The following is a 22,783-nucleotide window of genomic DNA, read 5'->3' as shown; positions in this document are numbered from 1 at the left end:
GTAGAGGGTCAGTGAAAAAGAGGACCCTCAACAAGATGGATTGACACAGTGGCTACAACAATGGGCTCAAACATACTAATGATTTTGAGGATGGTGCTAAACTGGGCTGTGTTTCGTTTTGGTGTACATAGGGTCGCTATGAGGGAAAGCAACTCAATGGCACCTTACAACAACATTTTGACAACAAGTTATAGCATTCCTGAGTGATCTGACATTTTAACTGTATAGTAAAATTAGGCTGACAACATGTAGACACCAACCATAAGTTGTATGATATACTTTAACTTCAAAGCAATTTGCAACTCATGGTCTCTTTTATGCAAGATCTATTTCTCAAAACAGAAATCAATTCTCTTCTGTGGAGGGTCTGACGCTTTGAAATTCCCTTCGTGTTCTATTCCTATAAAAATCATTGTTGTGGGCTCAGAGGCAACTTGCTCCCCTTAGTAAGTCTCATTCAGGCCACTTGAAAGATTCCAATGAGTCAAGAGGATCCAGTCATGAGTAGTTTCTCAGGAGTAAGATTACAATTAGTACATTTTTATAAATTTTATAAATCTAATAGAGTTCCAGAGGACAACCTCTTCTTTTTTTATTTTTATTGTGGTGCTAATGGCCAAAGGCTGCTCAGATTGGTGCAGTTTTGAAAACCCTGAATAAAAACAAACAAGTCAACCATCCCTGCCAATTTGTGAATCAGCCTAACTTTTCAATTTGCCTTTTAAGTTTAATTTTATTTTTTGGTTTGTTTGATTTATCTGGTTTGTAGTAAGTAAGAACAGCAATGACCTTTACTTTATCCCCTATTTTGTGCAGCCAATTTTTAACTGGCAAGATCTACTGAAATCCAGGTGCCACTAACATTTAAATCATACCTGGAAAAAAAAATTAAGATTGAAACAGAAAAAATGACAGTAGCACTAGAGTAGAATGAAACTTCTTTATAAATGCAGTAGACGAACATTATTTTGGGGTGTGGTTGTTTCACTTCCTGCTCTCTCAGGCGCTCAATCTTATTTTCAAGTGTTGTACCTTCCTAGAGAAGAAAAGAAAAACAACGTTTATTACACTTAAGCTTGAAAAAAATTCGGATCAATAACAATGAAAGGAAATGAATAAATTGTGATTCTGTCTTTCATGTTGTATTCCTAAGAAATTCCTCAAATCAAGAATGGTTCTTGAAGAGAAAATTGCTCCTCAGTTCCATGGCCATTATTAGGTCATTATTGGGATTACTAACCTGTCCAGCTCAGGCTGCTTGTTTTAAGCACCTTGCTTCTTTTGTGTTTTCAACACGCATTAAACATGTATAGAGACATGTTTTTGTTCGGTTCCCTAAGCGACCCCATGTGACAGAGCAGAGCTACCTCGTAGGGTTCTCTTGGTTGTAACCTTTACAGAAGCAGGAAGCCGATCACCAGGACTTTCTCCTGCAGAGCCATTGGGTGGGTTCAAACCAGCAACCTTTCAGTTAACAGCTGAGTGCTTAACCATCGTCAAGGACATTGCCTTGTGTGCCCTGTTTCTTGGGTTCCAACCATAATACCCAATATATTGGTAATACAGTGGTCTGTAGAGAGTGCAAAGACAGGGGGTTAACTGTTTTATTTTTATTTTTTTATTTTCAGTTTGAATTTCTTTTTCATTTTTAATACTCTTTACTGGATTAGGGCAGTTTTATGTTTAGAGAAAATATTGTGCAGCACAGAAAGCTCCCACATACCCCCTCTCTTGTTATTTAACTGTTTCTCCTGTTTCTCCTGTTATTTAACATCTTACATTAGTGTGGTACTTTTGTTAAAATTGCTGACCAATATTGATACACTATTATTAACTAAAGTCCATACTTTACATTAGAGTTCATAATTTGTATTTGTGTCCTACAGGCCTATGATTTTGACAAATGCATAGTGTCATGTATCCACCATTACAATATTATAGAGAATATGTCAAAAACCTAAATGCACAGAGAAACACCAAAAATTAGTGTAACAGAATATATTCATTGTGAGTAGCTATAATTTGAACTGGGCAGCATCATCCCAAAGGTATCTGCAGAGGGGATAGTGAAAACAGGTTATATAGGCAGGTCCGGGCAGGGTAGTCTTCTGAAGGTCATTGTAATTCTCCAAAAGAGCCCGATGCCGAAGGTAAAACAATCTCCACTAAGCTGCTTACTAGGCTATTGTTTGATTTGAAGGTGATTTTAGGAAAAAAAATCACCTTAAAGGCTCAAGGTTCAAAATGACACGTAAGGGTAGATGGCCTGAGTAGGTCGCCTCAACTCCATGGATCCAGAAATCTGCATTCCAGGAGAATTAAAATGGTCTCTCAAATAGTTTCACTGCCCTAAAAAAATGCCCAGGGCTCCACCTATTCATCCCTCCCCCCTCCCCCTGAACTCCTAGCAACCACTGATCTTTTTACTGTCTCTAGTTTTGCCTTTTCAGAGAAGGTCACATAGTTGGAATCACACAGTATATAGCTTTTTCAGACTGGCTTCTTTCACTTAGCAATATGCATTTAAGGTTCCACCACTTCATTTGATGGCGTGATAACACATCTCTTTTTGTTGCTAAATAATACTCCATTGTAACACATTGTACCACAGTTTGTTTATCCATTCACCTATTGAAGGACATCTTGGTGGCTTTCAATTTTTGACAATTATAAATATAGCTACTATAAATATTTGGATATGAGCTTTTTTTCTTTTTCTTATTGTAGTAAAAATATAGACCACACAATATTTGCCAATTCAATATTTTTCACTTGTACAATTTGGTGAGACCAATCACAGCAATCATGCTTTGTAATCATCACCAATATCCATCGCCACATTTTCCATAACCATAAACAGAACTGATTCCTTCCTAAGCAATGTTTTCCCCTTTCCTCTCTCTCCTGGCCCTGGTAATTAATCACCATCAAACTCTGATCTTTAAACATTTACCAGTTCTAGGTATTTTATATTAATGAGATCATACAATATTTGTCCTTTCGTGATTGACTTAATTCACTCAGCATAGTGTTTTCAAGGTTCCTGTGTGTATTGGTATGTATCTGGCCTCCACTTCTCTTTAAAACAGAGTAATATTCCATTGTATGTATATACTACATTTTGTTTATCCATTCATCTGTTAATGGGCATTTAGTTGTTTTGGTTACTGTGAATGGTGCTGCAATGAATATTGGTGTATTTGAGTGCAGATTTTTGTGTAGACGTAGCTCTCAACTTATTTGGCTAAATACCTAAGAGCATGATTGCTGGATAATATGGTAAGCTGATGTTTAGCTTTGTAAGAAATTGCCCGACTGTCTCCCAAATGACTGTATAGTTTTGCTTTTTCACCAGAAATGAATAAGAGGTCCTGTTCCACATCCTTGCCAGCGTTTGGTGTTGCCAGTGATATGAATTTTAGCCAATATAATAGGTGTGCAGTGGTATCTCATTCTTGTTTTAATTCACAACTCCCGAAGGACATGTGATATTGAACATCTTTTCATATGCCTATTTGTCATCTGTGTATCTTCTTTGTGTTCTTTTGTCTACTTTGTAAATGGATTGTTTGTTTTCTTATTGTTGAGTTTTAATTTTGTATATTCTGGGTACAAGTCCTTTATCAAATATGTGCTTTTCAAAGAGGGTTAGATTTTGACTCACCATCCCTATTCCTTTTTATGCAGAAATCACCACTTCTACCTTCAGTTTCCCTCTCTCTCATAAATTCTCCAAGATTCTTTGTTCTCGCTTCTCATTTTTACTACCCTTATTTGAGTTTTTCTTGTATTTTCTTCTGGCCTCTTCAATACTTTTTTTTTTAATTTTAAATCATTCTTTTTTTCTCCGTTTCTTAGATGAGTCTGTTTGTATACATTTCGGTACATGTATATATGTAAAACACATTGCCATCAAATTGATTCTGACTCATAGTGACCCTGTAGGACAGAGTAGAACTGCCCCAGAGGGTTTCAAAGAAGCGGCTGGTGAATTTGAACTGCGGACCTTTTGATTAGCAGCAGAGCTCTTAACGACTGTACCACCAGGGCTCCACAATTAAGCCATTTTAACATTATATAAAAAAAATTATATTTTGGTACTAATACCATGTTCTCTGTGTAGTCAGGATAAGATACCTTTAACTGAAGCAAAATTTGCAATGAGAAACTGCTATTGCATTTGTTGCTAGGATATTGCTAACGGGAATCAGCAATCAAGGACCAATGCAGAATTTCACTACTGTATAGGAGATAGTTAGACTCAGCTGCTTGGCAGTTACTGGCAAAAGAAAAACTGCAAAAACTCCTGAAGATTATTCTGGTGAAAGAATCATTGTTCCTGAAAGTGCATGCCAAATGAGCTTTCAACAAGTCTCAAGTAGGCATTCAGTTTACCTTTCTTATTTTCCTTTTCCCTTTTGTTGTATGCTTTATAAATGAAGCATATTTTTTGAAAACATGTGATAAACCAGAGGTAGTCATAGCCTTTAGAGAGGTATGAGATTTGAGAAATCTAAGATCTTCTTATCATTACAGAAACTTAGACTCAAATAAGTGAAATAACTTGCTCAAGGCAATAATTGGTGGACTAGAAACTCAAACACAAATCTTTTGACTGAGACTACTTGGTTTGTCACCATTCTACTATGTGGCCACAGTCAGATGTAAATGACCACACTGATTTCCAAAGAATGCAGTTTTCATTACATGAGGGAAGAAGCAAAGAAGTTTCGACAACAAAAATGCTGCAAAAGCTCAGAATTGGTTCCTCCTGTTGTTTCTAGCTGGCTGTAATGAGGAAGCGGTAAACTAGCACTGAGGAATGAATATTAGCCAGTACTTTCAGACCCAACAGGAAGACTAGCGTAAAATGAAGGAATAGAAAGCGTGAGTTACAGTAAGCTGTTTGGATGGCAGGGTAACATTTGGTGATTATAAGGAAAGAACTGAAGTTATGAGCAATTTCTTTCCAGGCAGGGCAGTAGTGGTTAAATGGAAGTTTTATTCCAAAAACCATCACAGTGTTGTCTGAAACTATTTCTCAAGCTTCATCCCCACAAATTCTGTGTGACTTCCATTTCCTCCTGCTACCTTGGTTCCAACTAGACTGACCGGCCATCCCTGTACTCTCAATGTGTTTATTTATTTATTTTTAATGTCTCAATGCCTTTATATACAGGCAGCCCTTGATTTTCATTGTTTAGTTACCATGGTTCAGTTAAATAACACCAGTCCCCCAACAATAGGATTCAAATGTCAGCTACCATGGTATACTAACTATGAGTAATTGCATAAAGTACAAATTTTGCTGTTAGCTCTTCAGTACACATATCACTACTTAAATAACACATGTGCATCACGATTGGTGACCAATCATGCTACTTCTTTTGAAATCTGTTGGTGATTCATGACTGCACATCTGTTATTCAGTTCATGCACAGACAGCAAAGCATGTAGTCACGTTGCTACCTTGTTTCCCAAAGATAAATCCATGTAACATTTTACCAAAATAAATAATCAAAAGATGGAATTGACCAACAAAGATGAAAGTGAAGCAAAGAAATGAAAAGTGTTAATTTTGGAAGTGGAATTTGAATTGAACATAGAGTTCACTGTTGACACTGCTACAGTTCAAGAAACTCTAGATGTGTAGCCAGAGGAATTGAGTGAAGTAAACTTATTAACATAAATGAAGAAAGAGGTTGTGGTTGTGACAAAAAGAATGAAGATGTCCCAGAGGAAGTGATACTGGCAAAAAATTTCACATTAAAGGAACTCTCAGCAATATGACACCTGTCATGTTGGGTTGTCATTATTTATATGCATCTGTCTCCCACATGAGACCCTTGAGCTTTTGTGGAATGTGGACTACATCTTTTCTATTTTTTACCCAAAGCCTTTCAAAACTTCCAACAATTTTGTTGATTGAATGAAAAACGTATATTCTATTTAATGTCAGAAGTTTTGCCTGGAAAGCATGTTGCACAACATATACTTTTTACAAATATATATTCTTTTACCTAAGATCATTAAAGAAAATGAGAACTAAATGATAAGATTGTGAATTTTTACCTTTATAAGACCAAAGAGATTTAAATCTCACCCCCTCAAAAATAAGTTCACAAGTACCTCACTAAGATTAATTGTTTTCTGTCATTGTTTGAATCAAGAGTGTTCTAATAACCAGCTTTACGTACAACTTTTGACTTCAAACCAAGTGTAAGGGAAAATATATTCTTTTTAAGGTTTTTCTAACTGATAAAAAATATTAAACATATTCATAAACCTATATTATGTCTAAAACACAATGGATTCTAAATAGATTTGTAGTCTTGGTTGTTGTTATTTAGTCACTTTTGCTAGAAAGCTGTGATTATAAGGGATCCAGGAGGCTATATCAATTTACCCAAAATTAATTGTTGATGTTGTTGTTGTTAGGGCCTGTTGAGATGATTCCAACTCATAGTGACCCTACATACAACAGAACGAAACTTTGCTCGGCCCTGCGTCATCCTCACAACCATTGCTATGTTAGAGCCCATTGTTGCAGCTACTGTGTCAATGCATCTGTTTGAGGGTCTTCCTCTTTTTTGCTGATCCTCTACTTTACTAAGCAATTGTTGATAAAACAGCAAAAATGGTTAGTATCTTGTCTTCTATATAGTCTGCTTAGTTTCTCCAGGTCTGTAAAGATCAGATCAGTTGTCAGAGTCATCAGGGAGCATGGATTGATTGAGAATAGAAGAGATTTTGGTATCTAAAGGTTGTTGTATATTTCTTATAGGCCAGTGCTTCTCAAATTGTCTGTGCTAAAGAGTCATCAAGGATTTATTTACATGCCGTCTTACCACACATGACTAGCATACAACTCACATGCAACTCACCACACAAATTCAACCACATGAAACTTGTCTATATCTTGTTCAACAAAATAAGTTCATTGATTGTATGCTTAGCTATCAAGCCATGTCAAATTGCTATAAAATTTTCTAAGAGCTTACTTTCAAATTCTGAATCTACCTTGTTGCAGACAAGTTCATGGATCACACTTTGAGTGGCAGTGCTATCAGCCAGTCCTGTGTTCCCTAAGTTCACCATTTTGAGCTTCTTGACCACGAAAGAACTTCAACTTCTCCCCTCTTCAGTCGTCCATTCTCATGACTACCTCCTGCATCATACTGGGCACAAAGCACGAGCTCAAGAAACATTTATTAGATAAATAAATAAGCTAACAAACTATTAAATAATGAGAAACCATAAAATAAAGTAGGAGTGCCTATGAAGGGAATAGGAATTCAAAAAGTGAGAAGTGAGAGGCAATGAGATGAACCTACGCTTAGGGCAAGGCATAATCTAAGAGTTCCTAGAGGTGAAATTTTGGGTGGATTCTCAGGCCACATCTATACTTGAAATGTGTCTCAAGTCAAAGACACAATTTGAGGGTCCAGTTAGAATAATAAACCCTTTGCCGTCAAGTTGATTCTGACTCATAGCGACCCAATAGGACAGAGTAGAACTGCCCCATAGGGTTTCCAAGGAGTGGCTGGTGGATTCCAACTGCCAACTTTTTGGTTACCAGCCAAACACTTAACCACTGTGCCACCAGGGCACCAGTTAGAATAATAGTGGGTTCAGTAACTTTTGAAAATCTTTCTTTCAAGATTAGATTAACGGATTTCGTTCAGGTATCTGTAAACCAGAAAGACTCTCTGACTCCATTTCATTTCTTCATATTCTCTAGCTCTTTGAGAATTAAAATGGTGTTGTGAGTTGCATTGTGTGCAGGACTTAAAATCCTCACAACCCAACTCCACTCTTATAATAAATAAAAGCAAAATTTACTAAAGTAGATGTTAATAGCTTTCATGCTCAGAGAATAGAGGTACTGAAAACCTAACTTAGAATCAATTATTTTCTAAAAGCTCCTTCTCTTTTTGGTATACCTATGATGTAAGCTTTTTTCCATGGACAATATGGAAAAAAGGGGAATTAAATATTTATTTGTAAAGAAAATATTTTCTTTTCAGGACAAGATTATAAATTCTGGAAGAAAAAGCAAATAATCTTTTTCAGAAACATATTTAGAACATATACAGACAAAAGAGTGGAGGGGGAATTAAATTAACAACTGATAAGAAAATAAATATTTTACCTAGTACTCAGTAATTTTCACATTTTTTGTTGCTGTTGTGTGCTGTGGAGTACATTCCAACTCAGTGACCCTTTATGACAGACTAGAACTGCGCCATAGGGTTTCCTAGGCTGTAATCTTTATGGGAGCAGATTGTCAGTCAGGTCTTTCCTTCCACTAAGCAGCTGGTGCATTCGAACCTTCAACCTTTCATTAGCAGTCAACTGTTTAACCATTTCACCACCACGGCTCCTTAATTTGTACATACAACTAGGAAAATGAATTATAGGGTAATGAGCAAAGGAAATATAAAATACTTAATGGCCCTGGTACTCAGTTCACAGCTGTAAAAACCTACTTTGAGTCATATCTAATTGAAGCATATGCTTTCCAACAGTTTCATATTTTGTTTTAAAAAGTTAACCAGACTCATTTTTACCTTAAAGAAAACGTATTGGGACATATAACAGATGTATATAGAGTCTTTTAAAATGTAAAATATTGCAATACACGAATGCAAAATAAATCATTAAAATTTTGGTTTTCTGAAGAATTCTCGTGATATCTTTCATGTAAAAAATTCTTTGTTGGTAACGCTTCCAGCAAAAGTCTCTTTTCAGTATTCTAGTCATATTTATGTTATTCCTACCAGTCTTTCCCAATACCTGTCTATCAGTTTGTGTACTGTGTGGCTAGCTATGTTGCTATGAAACTCTGCCATGGGCATTTCAAATGCCAGAGGGGTCACCTGTGGTGGACAGGTTTCTATTGAGTTTCCAGACTAAGACAGACTAGGAAGAAAGGCCTGGTGATCTACTTCCAAAAATCAGTCAGTGAAAAACATATGGATCACAACAGAATATTGTTCAATATAGTGTTGGAAGGTGAGCTACTTAGGTTGGTAAGGCACTCAAAATACACAGTGACCGAGACAATGGACTTGAGCATATTAACGATTATGAAGATGGTGCAGGACCTGGCAACATTTTGTTCTGTGGTACATGGGGTTTCCATGAGTAAGAGTTGACTCAAGGGTAACTAACAACAGTAACAACCAGTCTTTCATTCCTTCCAAAAGAAGCTGAAACGCAGACTAGTCTTCAAGGGATAGGCTGGTTTACATAATGATGACATTATTCCCCAGAGTGTTGATTCAAGCGAACACGAATCAAGTTATAAATAGGGACTAGAAAGGTAATGAAAAATAGCTTATCCTTTCATAGGAATAAATTTTGATAATGTAGGCCATCAGTTGATTTCAGCTTTGGCAGTAAGTTTGAAATTAAGATGAAACAACAAGTAGGGAATCAGTTATGATAAAATAAAAAGATTCAGTGTGGAAACGAAAATGGGAAAGAAACTCTATTAGATAATTATGAACTTTTAAACATCAAAGCTACCAATATCCCTCATTTTATATGATAAAGTGTCTTGCAAAAGTTGAATGTAAGTGGAGAATAACCGGAATCTTACCTTACGGGAAGTAGAGGACTTTACTCTTTAAAGGAATCTTGCAGTGAATTCAACTGTAAAATAAATAACAATGTCCTAATTCATCCATTTTATACTATAATTAGACTAATTTATACTAACTTACATGGCAGCATTTCTTAGATATTGTTGAAATTTTGATTATGTTGTTGTTGGTAGTTGCCATGTAGTCGATTCCAACTCATGGAGACCCCATGTGTGTGGAGTAGAACTGTACTCCATAGGGTTTTCAAGGCCGTCACATTTTGGAAAACCCAAACCCCATTGCTGTCGAGTCAATTCCAACTCATAGTGACCCTATAGGGCAGAGTAGAACTGCCCCATAGGGTTTCCAAGGCTGTAAATCTTTACCGAAGCAGACTGCTACATCTTTCTCCCCAGGAGGAGGCTGTGGGTTCCAACCACCAACCATTTGGTTAGCAGTCTAGTGCTTAACCACTGCATCCCTTTCAGAAGCAGGCCTTAATTCCAAGGCATCTCTGGGTGAATTTGAACCGACTAATGTTGCAGTTAGTAGTCTAGCACATAACCATTAGTGCCAGCCAGGGGCTTCTAATTTTGATTATATGACTCAATAAATATTAGCTGTTGACAATTAACAATAACTACAAGAAAAAAAAAGATTTAAGAAGAAAAAATCTATACGCAAAATTCCTGAAAAAGGTAATCTACTGTAAGAATGCATTTTCTTTTTCAGGAAAATGCAGAAATTCTTTTTCTTTTTGGTGCCTTCATCCAACTACAGTACACAATAAATTTTGATAGGTAGTTGCAGTTACTTGATAATTTTTTGAGGTCTTTATTCATTTGAAAAAATAATTGGAGATTTATTGAGTAATTTCATAATTGCAGTTAACAGTTTTTAAACAACACTGTTTAAAACACTACATTAGAAGCTATCAGCTAGCTACTGTTTCACTTCCAGATTCATCTAATTATGAACAACACACAATTAAAATTTAATTTTGCACAAGTACAGTATTTGGTGGCCATAGAATTAGGAACTATTGCTTCTTTTAAGTTAATAAATATTATTTTAGAATAGTGAAGTAGTGTCTCTTTGAAGCACAAAGATGATTGGATTCAGTTATAATATATCAATAAACGTGTCAAGCATGGGTAGCCTTTGAATAATATAAAAATATTCTGAGAATTACAGAGGATTGGGCTAATGTTGGAGATTCCTGTAACTAATTAATGACTCAATTTAGCAGAAACATTTTAGTCTTCGACTAGATCAAGACCATCTATAACAATGAGAATAAGGACTGAAGGGATTCTAAAAACAGGTAAAAGCTATCAGAAGAATTATAGAATTATCTTTTAAATTTTAAAGTTGAATCAGTTTACAGGGGCATTTTCCCCAGTTTTTAAGTCATAAGCTCCATTTGGAGCCCTGGTGGTGTAGTGGTTAAGAGCTTGGCTATTAACCAAAAGGTTTGAATCTACCAGCTGCTCCTTGGAAACCCTATGGAGCAGTTCTACTCTGTCCCATAGGGTCTCTATGAGTCAGAATTGACTCGATGGCAATGGGTTGTGATTTTTTGGTAATCTCCCTTTACAACATTTCTGCCAGTTTCTAGCTTCTGCTCACATTCCTCCATGAAAGACAACTCATTGTCCCTTAAAGCAGCCCAATATTGAGCAGCCTGAGTTGTTAGTTTTCTCTTTTTGTTGATTTGAAACCTACTTTTTAAAGCTTCTCTCCAATGGTTCAGGCACAGACAAGTAACAAAATTCTCAAAACTCTTCCCAGTCACCTTGATCTCTATCCTTCCTCTGCACTAGCATTTTCCTTTGATATTTTCCCCCTCTCTTTTTGAAGTTTGAAATAGGAATATAAATTAATCTGGAAGATTTTTTTAAGGCCAGTGGAACAAAACATTAATAAAAGAAAAGATACCTAGTTACTTCTTCCCTAGAGAAGCTCATCCATTGAGTATATTTTTGTGAATGAAGGAATAAATTGGTAAAATGAATTTACAAGAGACAGCATAGCTTAATCCTTTGAGTCAATTCCAATTCACAATGACCTGGTTTCAAGTTCTGGTTTGCCATTTACTAGTTGTGTGACCTTGGGCAAATTACTTAAATTCCCTGCACTTGGTGTCTTCATCTCTGAAATGATGACTATTACAATGATAGTACTTTTTTTCCTAGGATTGATTACTGAGGTTTAAATTATTTAACGGAGCCCCTTGGTGGTGCAAATGATTAACATGCTCAGTTGCTAACCAAAAAGTTAGAGATTCGAGTCCAACCAGAGGTGCCTTGAAAGAAAGATCTGACAATCTACTTCTGAAAAACCAGTCATCAAAAACCCTGTGGACCACAGTTCTACTCTGACAAACATGGGGTTGCCATGAGTAGGAATCAATTGAACAGCAAGTACGTTTTTCTGGTTTTAAATTATAGTGAAACCTGTGAGAAATGGAACTCAATGGGACTGCTTTGTTTTTCCAGGTCTTGTAAGTTTTCCACCTTTGACAGGGTGCAGTCTTACCACTTTTTTACTGCTAGTTTTAGTGTAAAATATTTAAGTTTTCTTTCTCTGACAAGTTTCTGCCTTACACAGGTTCTGACATTCACAGGTTTTACTATATTTAATACAAAGCATTTAGAACAGCGTCTGGTAAATAGTAATCATTCAATAAGTATTTTTGGTGTTATAGAACACATGAAGAGGCCTGGTGGCACAGTGGTTAAACTTGGCAGCTAACTGAAAGGTAGGCAATTCAAAATTACCAGGTGCTCTACGGGAGAAAGATGTTGCAGTCAATTTCTATAAAGACTGTTGTTGTTAGGTGCCATCAAGTCAGTTCCGACTCATAGTGACTCTATATACAACAGAATGAAACAGTGCCCTGTCCTGCGCCATCCTCACAATCGTTGCTACGTTTCAGTCCATTGTTAAGGCTACTGTGTCCATCCATCTCGTTGAGGGTCTTCTTCTTCTTCTTCTTTTTCACTGACCCTCTACTTTACCAAATATGATGTCCTTCTCCAGGGACTGGTTCCTCCTGATAACATGCCCAAAGTACATTAGACGAAGTCTCGCCATCCTCCCTTCTAAGGAGCATTCTGGCTATACTTCTTCCAAGACAGATTTGTTTGTTTTGTAAAGATTACAGCCTTGGAACCTGTATGGGGCAGTTCTACTTTGTGCTATAGGGAACTATGAGTCAGAATCAATTCAACAAATATAGAATACGTGGAGAAGAGATGAGAAAAGAGGAGTGAATATTTAGGGAAAGAAAGATGAGTAAGAAAGAAGAGATGGTATGGTACAGTGAAGAGGCACTAATAACACTCAGATGGTGGTCCTCACATTCTAACCTAGCTTTATTCCTGGAATTGTTCATCCAGAGGTCTTAGCCAGGCGGAAGCAGGGCAAGAAGATTTGTGGGAGCTGTTCTAGCAAGTTGAGCTGGGGAGACAGGACAAGTGTGGATTGAACTAAAGAGTCCAGGGTACTGTACATGATGTTGGACAACGCCCAGTGCTCTGCTGAACACCATCAAATAAGTTCTGGCTGGCTTTTATTTCATTCTTTTTTTTAAATTTACTTTTTATGTGAATTTTAGTTTAGATCTTATATTTATGTAATTCAAAATTCTAACAGCATGAAACATAGGCAGCGAAAAGTCTTCCTCCCACCTTATTCCCTAATTAACCAGTACTCTACTCTGGTAGCAAGCAGTTATATCAATTTTCAAATGAGAAACTGGTGTTAGGCTACTGGTCCCTGCCAACCCACCATGGATATATAAAAGGATTAACATCCTGACTAATACACTTCTACCTCCACTTTGACGTAATACACACTTCTTCATTCACTTTGGAAACTGTGAATCATCTTGGTGTGTAAAGCCTTTTAGACTATTCTTTTTTAAAAAACATTTTATTGTGTTTTATGTGAAAGTTTACAGAGCAAATTAGTTTGCCATTCAACAAATTGTACACAAAGTGTTGCAATTCCCACACTGAGTCAACACTCTCCTCATTTCTGCCCTGGGTTCCTCATTTCCGCCCTGGGTTCCTCATTTCCTTTCGTGCCTTCTCATCTTTACTTTTGGGCAAATGTTGCTCTTTTGGTCTCGTATAATTTTTTGTTCTATGAAGTACATTCTTTTTGGGTGTTATTGTTTATTTTATAGGCTTGTCTATTGCTTATCTGGAAGGTGGTTTCTGAGAATGGCTGTACTTCCAAGCCAAAGGGGAACTTATGGCCCTAGTCTTGGGGGTTCCTCCAGTCTCTATCAGATCAGTAAGTCTGGTCTTTTTTAATGAATTTGATTTTTTGTTCTACATTTTTCTTCTGCTTTGTCCAGGACCCTCTATTGTGATCCCAGTCAGAGCAGTCGGTAGTGGTAGCTGGACATCATCTAGTTCTTCTGGTCTCAGGGTCATGTAAGCTGTGATGCATGTGGTCTGTTAGTCCTTTGGACTAATTGTTCCCTTGAGTGTTTGGCTTTCTTCACTCTCTTTTACTCCAGACAGGAAGAGACCACTAGTTGTATCTTAGATGGCCGCTCACAAGCTTTTAAGACCCCAGACCATACTCACCAGAGTAGGATGTAGAACATTGTTTTTATACACAATGTTATGCCAATTGATGTAGATGTCCCCTGAGTCTATGGTCCTTAGCCTTCAAGCCTAGTATCTCTGTCCTGGGAGGTGTTTTGTTGTGCAAAAGAAATGTCCATGACCGTGTCCCTTGCGTGCTCTAATTGTATATTTTAATACACATGCAACATCTACAAATATGTTTGCAGAGATATCCACACCCTAACCTATATCTGCAGGTGGATGCACTCCCTTACACCCTCCCACGCCTGTTTAGCATACCTATCTACTTATGTATCCTTTCGTAAATTATTGTTTGTTAATACTGTTGTTGCAGTATTGTCTATGTTATAGTAATTGCCATAGTTTCCCTTTGTTCTAGTGTTCCTTTCAGTGTCTTTCTTTGCCTTTGTCATATTGTGCTGACTTCCCCATATAGTATACTGCCTTTCCCATCACCAATATTACCATGTATCTTCTACTATTTAGTAATTTACCCTCCCTCCTCCTCCTTTCCCTGGTAGACTGTTCTTGAATATTTATACCATATAATTTGATGCCATGGAGGAAAGGCAGCCTATGTGTGCCATCGAGTTGATTCTGACTATAGCAACCCTATAGGACAGAGTAGAACTGCCACATAGGATTTCCAAGACTGCAATCTTTACAGAAGCAAATTGCCACATCTTTCTCCTGTAGAGCAGCTGGTGGGTTTGAACTGCTGATCTTTTGGTTAGCTGTTGAGTGCTTAACCACTGCACCACCACAGCTCCTTTGGTAGAGTCTTAGAGTTCTTTAATTCCAATTCTCTGTTTTTAGAGCTCTGGGACAGCAAAGAAGCTGTTTTGAGATATACTTTCCAATGTCTTTGCTACCTGTTTTTTCAGTTCTTAACAGTGGGATAGTTATTCCCAGTGAGTAAATTTTGGAAGCTGGATAAATCTTCTGAGGCTGCTGCTTTGTTGAGTTTGCTTGTCAAGATTTTACATATTCCATGCTGACTGTATACATTATCTATACCATAACAGAGAATCTTGCATGAAAAAAAACAGATCTATTATATTTCATATACCCTTTGATCTATGAATTTGTCTTAGACCTGTGTTTCATAAAAGAAAGAAAGAAATAAAACCTGATACAGTTTTATCTATCAAACCTAGCTTTTTTAACAAAGTCTGAGGAAACCAAATCATATTATGTTGTTCTGATTTGACTTTTCCAGGCTGTATATAGAAGGGTAAAAGGTCTCTGATTCTATCAAATATGCCCTGAAAAATAAATCTTGTGATTTGTTCATCTTCTCTCCATCTATCAAAATGAAACTAATAAACAGTCCCAGATGCAGCAGTAGAAAAATGAAAAATGAGTTTTCCCACAACCCAGTAGGAACTAGTATTTACTAGAAAGGCTGCTCATTTCCAGTCTCCCTGCACACCAAACTCCATTGACTTCAAGAAGAATTAGCACAGGTGGAAGAGTGGAAGTACTAAATTCTTTTATTAGCAGAGTTTTGCTGGTAAATAATAAATTTAACTTAAAAGTTAAATGTGGACACACCTTTTGTAAACTGCACTGGTGGATAGAGTCATGCACCATCACTTACTCTCTTCATTTTTGTAGGGGAAAAATTACTCCGTAAGCTTTGGCTTTATAATCATACTTTTCATGTGTTATTTCTGTGCAGTGGCTGTAGTTCATGAATGAACTATGTATGTAAGGTCATGCTCGACGTTTTTACCCATATGAGTATACAAAAACACTTAGTCCTATGGCATGAGGGCCCTGTGGCATTCTTTTGAATGGATGTTTGTGTGTGTGTCCTTCAGGTGACCAGACTGGGCTCTTTCCCTACGTCAACGATATGCTAGGCTTATCAGCTTCCTCTTCTCCATGGTGTCAAACCCTATGGTATAAATATTCAAGAACAGTCTAAAATGCTTTCGCACCAAGATGAGTCACAGTGTCCAGAGATTATTACCTCAAAGTAAAGGTAGAAGGTACATTCGTCAGGTCATTAATCCTGTTATATGTTCACAGTGGGTTGGCAGCGGCCAGCATGGGGGAGGTCTCTGTTTCATATGGTCACACAGGAATCCAGACTGTCAGAGGATCTGTCATTTTGTGGCTGCACCACCTGGAACACACAGACCCTTTAGTTACCACAGCAGAAGAATAAAGTGCGTGGATATCTTACACCTGATCTTGGGTGCTTCAGTCTGAGTCATATGTTTACTAGTCGGCTTTTCTGGTTACCAAATATTCAGTTGACCCCTCCCACTCTATATGGAACACGTTCACCTCCTTCTTAAGGAGAAAACCCGGAGGCTTCATTCAGTCATAACATTGAACTCCATCCTTTAAATTTCTGGGTAATTCACAATAGTCTATACATCAGATGTGGATGTGGTTTCTCTTGTTCTGGAGACCTTGAAATAAAAATACAAGTTATCTGTATTCTCCCTGCTGACATATACAAATGCACACACCCATACAAACACACACACACAATACAATCACAGAAAAGAGGAAAAGTAACCACAATGAACAGCCCCACCCCCCAAAAGGAAGAATATGAAACACAACAATAGCTGGCCTGTGCCATGCTGAAATTCCATAGGACAGCCAACTATGAGGGCCTCTCAAAATGAGGATGAGGAAACAACTGTTTTTGCTGTGATAATGCTGCATAACAAATAACCTCAAATTTTCAGCTGCCCAGAATAACAAAGACTTTTTCTTCCTGAAAGATACTCATTTCTTGCTCCAGGTTGTAGGTTGTGTTCAGGTCTGGCCCATATGTCTTCTCAGTCCAGGTCTTAGCCTAGGAGGGAAAAGATGGTGAATATTTGTTGAATGATAATGCAATCTACCATAGGAATGTTCCACAATTAGGTACTGATTCTTCTCTCTGGGAAAATCTTCTTTATCCATTGACTTCTATATTTCCTGACTTTGCCATCATGGCAGTTTTATATTTTACCTTATTCTTCCTTGCTGCCTCAGACATTGGTAATGGGAAATATGGCCTCCTTGGGGACTGTGTAGGTCCCTGGGTGGTGGAAGTGTTTTATGATTGGCTGTTAACCTAAAGGTTGCCAGTTCGAACACACCCAGCTGTACCACAGGAGGAAGGGCTGGTGAATTGCTTCCATAAAGATTACAGCCAAGTAAATCCTGTGGAGCAGTTCTACTCTTTAACACATGGGGTCGCCATAAGTTGGAACTGACTCAACAGCAGTGAGTTTTTGGGGGGGACTCTGCAACTTTTTCAGTCTACTTCTTGCTCAAGGATGTTTGAGAACTCAAACCCCCAACAACCAAACCAGTTGCCATTGAGTCTACTGTGATTCATGGCTACCTCATATGTTGCAGATCCGTAGAGTTTTCAGAATGGCTAATTTTTCAGAAGTAGATTGCCAGGCTTTTCCTCTGAGGCACTTCTGGGAGGGCTCAAACTTCCGACCTTTCAGTTAGCAGCCGAGTTCATTAATTATTTACGACATCAGGGACTGCATGGAGAATGCAAAGGTGGTTTTAAGTATTCAGTAGGTCTTAGGATTTTTTTCAGTTTAAATTCCAGAAGCTACAATTACAGTTCTTTTTGAGACATATTTCTCAGATTTACTTTTTCTGTATATTAAATACTAGCCTTCTGAGGAAAAGCTATGCCTTTAATCTGATATTTTCCCTGAGTCTCTTTACTCAAGCACCAGGCTTTTTTGGTGCCATATCCATAGTCTGATTTTTCATCTCTGGCTTCTTTACACATTAAGAGGGCTCTTCATTATGTGTGTGAAGGCCAAACTCTAGTCTAACCTTTGGCACAAGGCTCAGCTTTAATGGGCCTTTCTCAATTTTATCTCTTAGTGTTTGAGATTTCAAAGCACTTTGTACTTCTAATATTGAAAAATCTTGACTGTTGGAATCTTTTTTCTTCATCAGTTTTGCTTGTAAACTCATCAGATCTTCTCCTTCTCTTCATCTTCCTTCTCCTTCTCTTCTTCCTCCACCTCCTCCTCCTTTTTTAAAAATATCTTAAAAAATGCAGCCAACAGCAACAAATCTTTTGTTCCCAAGCTCTTCCTCAAGACTATGAGTTCTTAACCACAGCACCACTGACAATTTGGACCAGAAATTCTCTGTTGTGGGGGGCTGTCCTGTGTATTGTAGGATGTTCAGCAACATCCCTAGCCTCTACCCACTAGATGCCTGTAGCACCCTCCCAGCTTTGACAATCAAAAAAATGTCTTCAGACATTGACAAATGCTCCCTGAGAGACAAAATTGCCTTGACTGAAGATCACTGCTTTAGAGTCACATTAGGTATATTAGGTACATTAGGTACATTGTCTGCCCTATGAGTTATAGTAGGCATAATTTTTATCTAATGTTTTGTCAGTTCATAAAGGTAGATTATTGTAGCCCTGGTGGCACAGTGGTTAAGAGCTTGGCTGCTAACCAAAAGGCTGGGAGTTTGAGTCCACCAGCCACTTCTTGGAAACCCTATGTGACAGTTCTACTCTGTCCTGTAGAATTACTATGAGTCGGAAGTGACTTGACGGCAATGGGTTTGTTTTTTAAGGTAGATTGCTATCTTCTTAGTCTCTAATGCCATTTTATTTGCTGTTGACTACGTGACTCCCAAGCCAATGTGAGATTTTAGGTTTTTGTTAGGGAAGCACTCAACTTGCAGTACTAATTCTATATCAGGCAAGGCAACTCAGTGGCTTAATAGAACAGTAGTTTATTCCACTCTCATTTCAAATATCCAATTGGTTGGTAGGATGGGAGGGGGGATGTCTCCGGTCTATAGTCTCTCAGGTACCCAGGCTGATTGAGGCACTATCTTAAAATTGCAGCATCTGGAACATAGAGCCTTCTTCAGTAAATGTAGCAGAAGAACATCTGGAGAGTTCTTGTCAAATCTTTTATGCTTTGTCTTGTAAATAATTTATGTCACTTTCACTCATAGCTCATTGTCCAAAACTAGTCACATTGGAAGAGGAGGCAAATATGATCATCATGTCAAAAAGGAGAAAAGAATCAGATATTCGTAAGTAATCGTAATATACTACCACAACCTGTTAAAAATAAATTATTTTATTTTTCAAATTAACATGGACTATTAACAACTCGTATTATGCAGATAACACAACCTTCTTGCTGAAAGTGAAGAGGACTTAAAGCACTTACTGATGAAGATCAAAGACCACAGCCTTCAGTATGGATTATACCTCAACATAAAGAAAACAAAAATCCTCACAACTGGACCAACAAGCAACATCATGATGAAAGGAGAAAAGTTTGAAGTTGTCAAGGAGTTCATTTTACTTGGATCTACAATCAACACCTATGGAAGTAGCAGTCAAGAAATCAAATGACGCATTGTATTGGGCAAATCTGCTGCAAAAGACCTCTTTAAAGTGTTGAAAAGCAAAGATGTCACCCTGAAGACTAAGGTGCGCCTGACCCAAGCCATGGTATTTTCAATCACCTCATAAGCATGCAAAAGTTGAACAATGAATGAGGAAGACTGAAGAAGAATTGATGCCTTTGAATTGTGACATTGGCAAAGAATATTGAATATACCATGGACTGCCAAAAGAACGAACAAATCTGTCTTGGAAGAAATACAGCCAGAATGTTTCTTACGAGCAAGGATGGCGAGACTACATCTTACACACTTTGGACTTATTGTCAGGAGGGATCAGTCCCTGGAGAAGGACATCATGCGTGGTAAAGTGGAGGGTCAGTGAAAAAGAGGAAGACCCTCAACGAGATGGATGGACACAGTGGCTACAACAATGGGCTCAAGCATAACAATTGTGAGCATGGCACGGGACCGGGCAGTGTTCGTTCTTTGATGCATAGGGTCACTATGAGTCGGAACCGACTCAACGGTGCCTAACAACAACAACAACATTACAGATTGAATGACGTCCCCCCAAAATATATGTTGGAATCCTAACTCCTATACCTGTAGATGTAATCCTGCTGGGAAATAAGGTTTTCTTTTTTAGGTTAATGAGGCCATATCAGTGTAAGTTGTGTCCTAAACCTAATCACTTCTGAGTTATAAGGAGCAGCACAGATGCTACGTGAAGATTGCCAAAGAACCTGGGAACACGGGCTACAGAATCTGAGACAAGGATTTTCCTCCAGAGTCGACAGAGAGAGAGCTTTCCCGTGTAGTTGGTACCCTAAATTTGGACTTCTAGCTTCCTGAACTATATCAAAATAAATTTCTGTTCTTTAAGACCATTCACTTGTGGTATTTATGTTACAGCAGATTAGGAAACTATTACATAGAGTAAAATTGACTTATAATGAGATCTAGGGTCTATAGGTTTTAATACATATATAGATAAATGTGCAGAGCCCTGGTGGCTCAGTGGTTAAGAGTAGGGCTACTAACCAAAAGGATGGCAGTTCAAATCCACCAGCTGCTCCTTGGAAAGAAACCCTATGAGGCAGTTCGACTCTGTCCTATAGGGTCACTATGAGTCGGAATCCACTCGATGACAACGGGTTTGGTTTTGATTTTTGTAGATAACTGTAGCTACCACTTTGATCAGGATACAAAACAATTCCATCACTCCAAAATACTCCTCCATAATGCCTCTTTGTAATTCCATTATTCCCAAATGCTTAATGCCAAGCAAGCATTGACTTATTCCCTGCCACTATAGTTTTGCCGTTTTCAAAATATTGAGTAAGTGGAATCATACTGTATATAATTTTTGAAACTGGCTGCCTTAATCGAGCATAATGCCTTTGATTCATTCATGCTGGTTTCTGTGTTAGAGTGGCTGTACTATTTTTTATTCCCACCAGCAATGTATGAAAATTCCAATGAGTCTGCTTCTTCTCCAGAACTTGACATTGTCAGATTTTTGTTTGTTTGTTTTAGTCATTTCTAACTGGTATGTAGTACTATATCAAAATAGTTTTAATTTGTATTTCCTTAGTGGCTAATGATGTTAAGTATGTTTTCATATGCTTATTTGTCATCTGTAATTTCCTCTTTAATTATTTGTTCAAGTCTTTTGCTCATTTTTTTAAATTGAGTTGTTGGTTTCTTATTATTGAATATATACATGTATGTAGCAACACAAAGCACCAAACCCATTGCCTTCGAGTCCATTCTGACTCATAGTGGCCCTATAGGACAAAGTAGAACTGCCCCATAGTGTTTCTGAGACAGTAACCTTTATGGAAGCAGACGGCCACAGCTTTCTCCCACAGAGCGGCTGGTGAGTTTGAACTGCCGACCTTTTGGTTAGCACCTGAATGCTTAACCACTGTGCCACTAAGGCTTCTTTTATATATATTTGTCTCCGAAACAATTTATGTCACTTTCACTGTAGATATAATCTAGTGTAATGTCTTTGATTCATTCATACTGGTTTGCGTATTAACCCTGTTTCACCAGAGCTCTTTATATATATATATATATATGTATATACACATACATAGGTATATATATGCATACACATACACATATATACATATATATATATTGATGGTGCAGTGGTCATGAAGATATTCTCTTATGTTCTATACTAGAAGATCTTCAGTTTTAGGTTTTACATTTATATCTGTGACTCATTTTGTGTTTTTTATTTTGTATAAGGTCTGAGGTTTAAGTTAAGGTTTTTTAATTTGTTTTTTATTTGTTTTTAATAAATGGCCAGTTTTTTCCAACATCATTTGTTGAAAAGATTATCCTTTCTCCATTGAATAGGCTGTGGACTTTTGATGAAATGTATGGGTCTATTTCTAGATATCTTATTCTGTTTGAATGATCCATGTGTTTATCCTTTCACCAATACCACACTGCCGTGATTATTACAGCTTTATAGAATTCCTTAAAATCAGATGGTGTGACTACTCCAAATTTATTCTTTTTTTTTTTTTTTTTCATTTATCTTATGGCTTTTTGTCTTCCATACAAATTTTAGAATCAGGTTGTTTATATTCACAAAAAATCCTGCTGGGAATTGAATAATTCTGTAGATTAATTCAGGAGGAGTGACATATTAATATACTGAGTCATCCAATCCATGAACAGGGAATTATCTTCATTTGTTTAGCTCTTCTTTGACTTTTTTCTTCTGTGTTTTGTAGTCATCCACATACAGATCCTGCTCACACTTTGTTAGATTTGCATCTAAGTACTTCATTTAAAAAATTTTTTTTGTAAGTGCTATATATTTTTAAAAATTTAGTTTCTATTTGTTTATTAAGGAGTCTTGGCGGCACAGTGGTTAAGCACTTGGCTGCTAACCAGAAATGCCAGTCTTTCCAACCCACCAGCTGCTCAGTAGGAGAAAAATGTGGCAGTCTTCTCCTGTAAAGATTCCAGCCTTGTCTGGGGTCTTAAAAGCTTGCAAGCTGCCATCTAAGATGCCTCGATTGGTCCCAGCTACCTGAAGTAAAGGAGAATGAAGAACACCAAAGACACAAGGACAATATTAGCTCAAGAGACAGAAAAGGCCACATAAACTAGAGACTTCATCAACCTGAGACCAGAAGAACTAGATGGTGCCCAGCTACCACCAATGACCACCCTGACAGGGAACACAACAGAGAGTCC

The sequence above is a fragment of the Trichechus manatus genome, unplaced genomic scaffold, assembly GCF_000243295.1.
Source record: "Trichechus manatus latirostris isolate Lorelei unplaced genomic scaffold, TriManLat1.0 scaffold00013, whole genome shotgun sequence".
In the NCBI taxonomy this organism is placed as follows: Eukaryota; Metazoa; Chordata; class Mammalia; order Sirenia; family Trichechidae; genus Trichechus; species Trichechus manatus.
The sequence above is the reverse complement of the archived record's forward strand: the minus strand, read 5'-3'. Positions refer to the sequence as shown.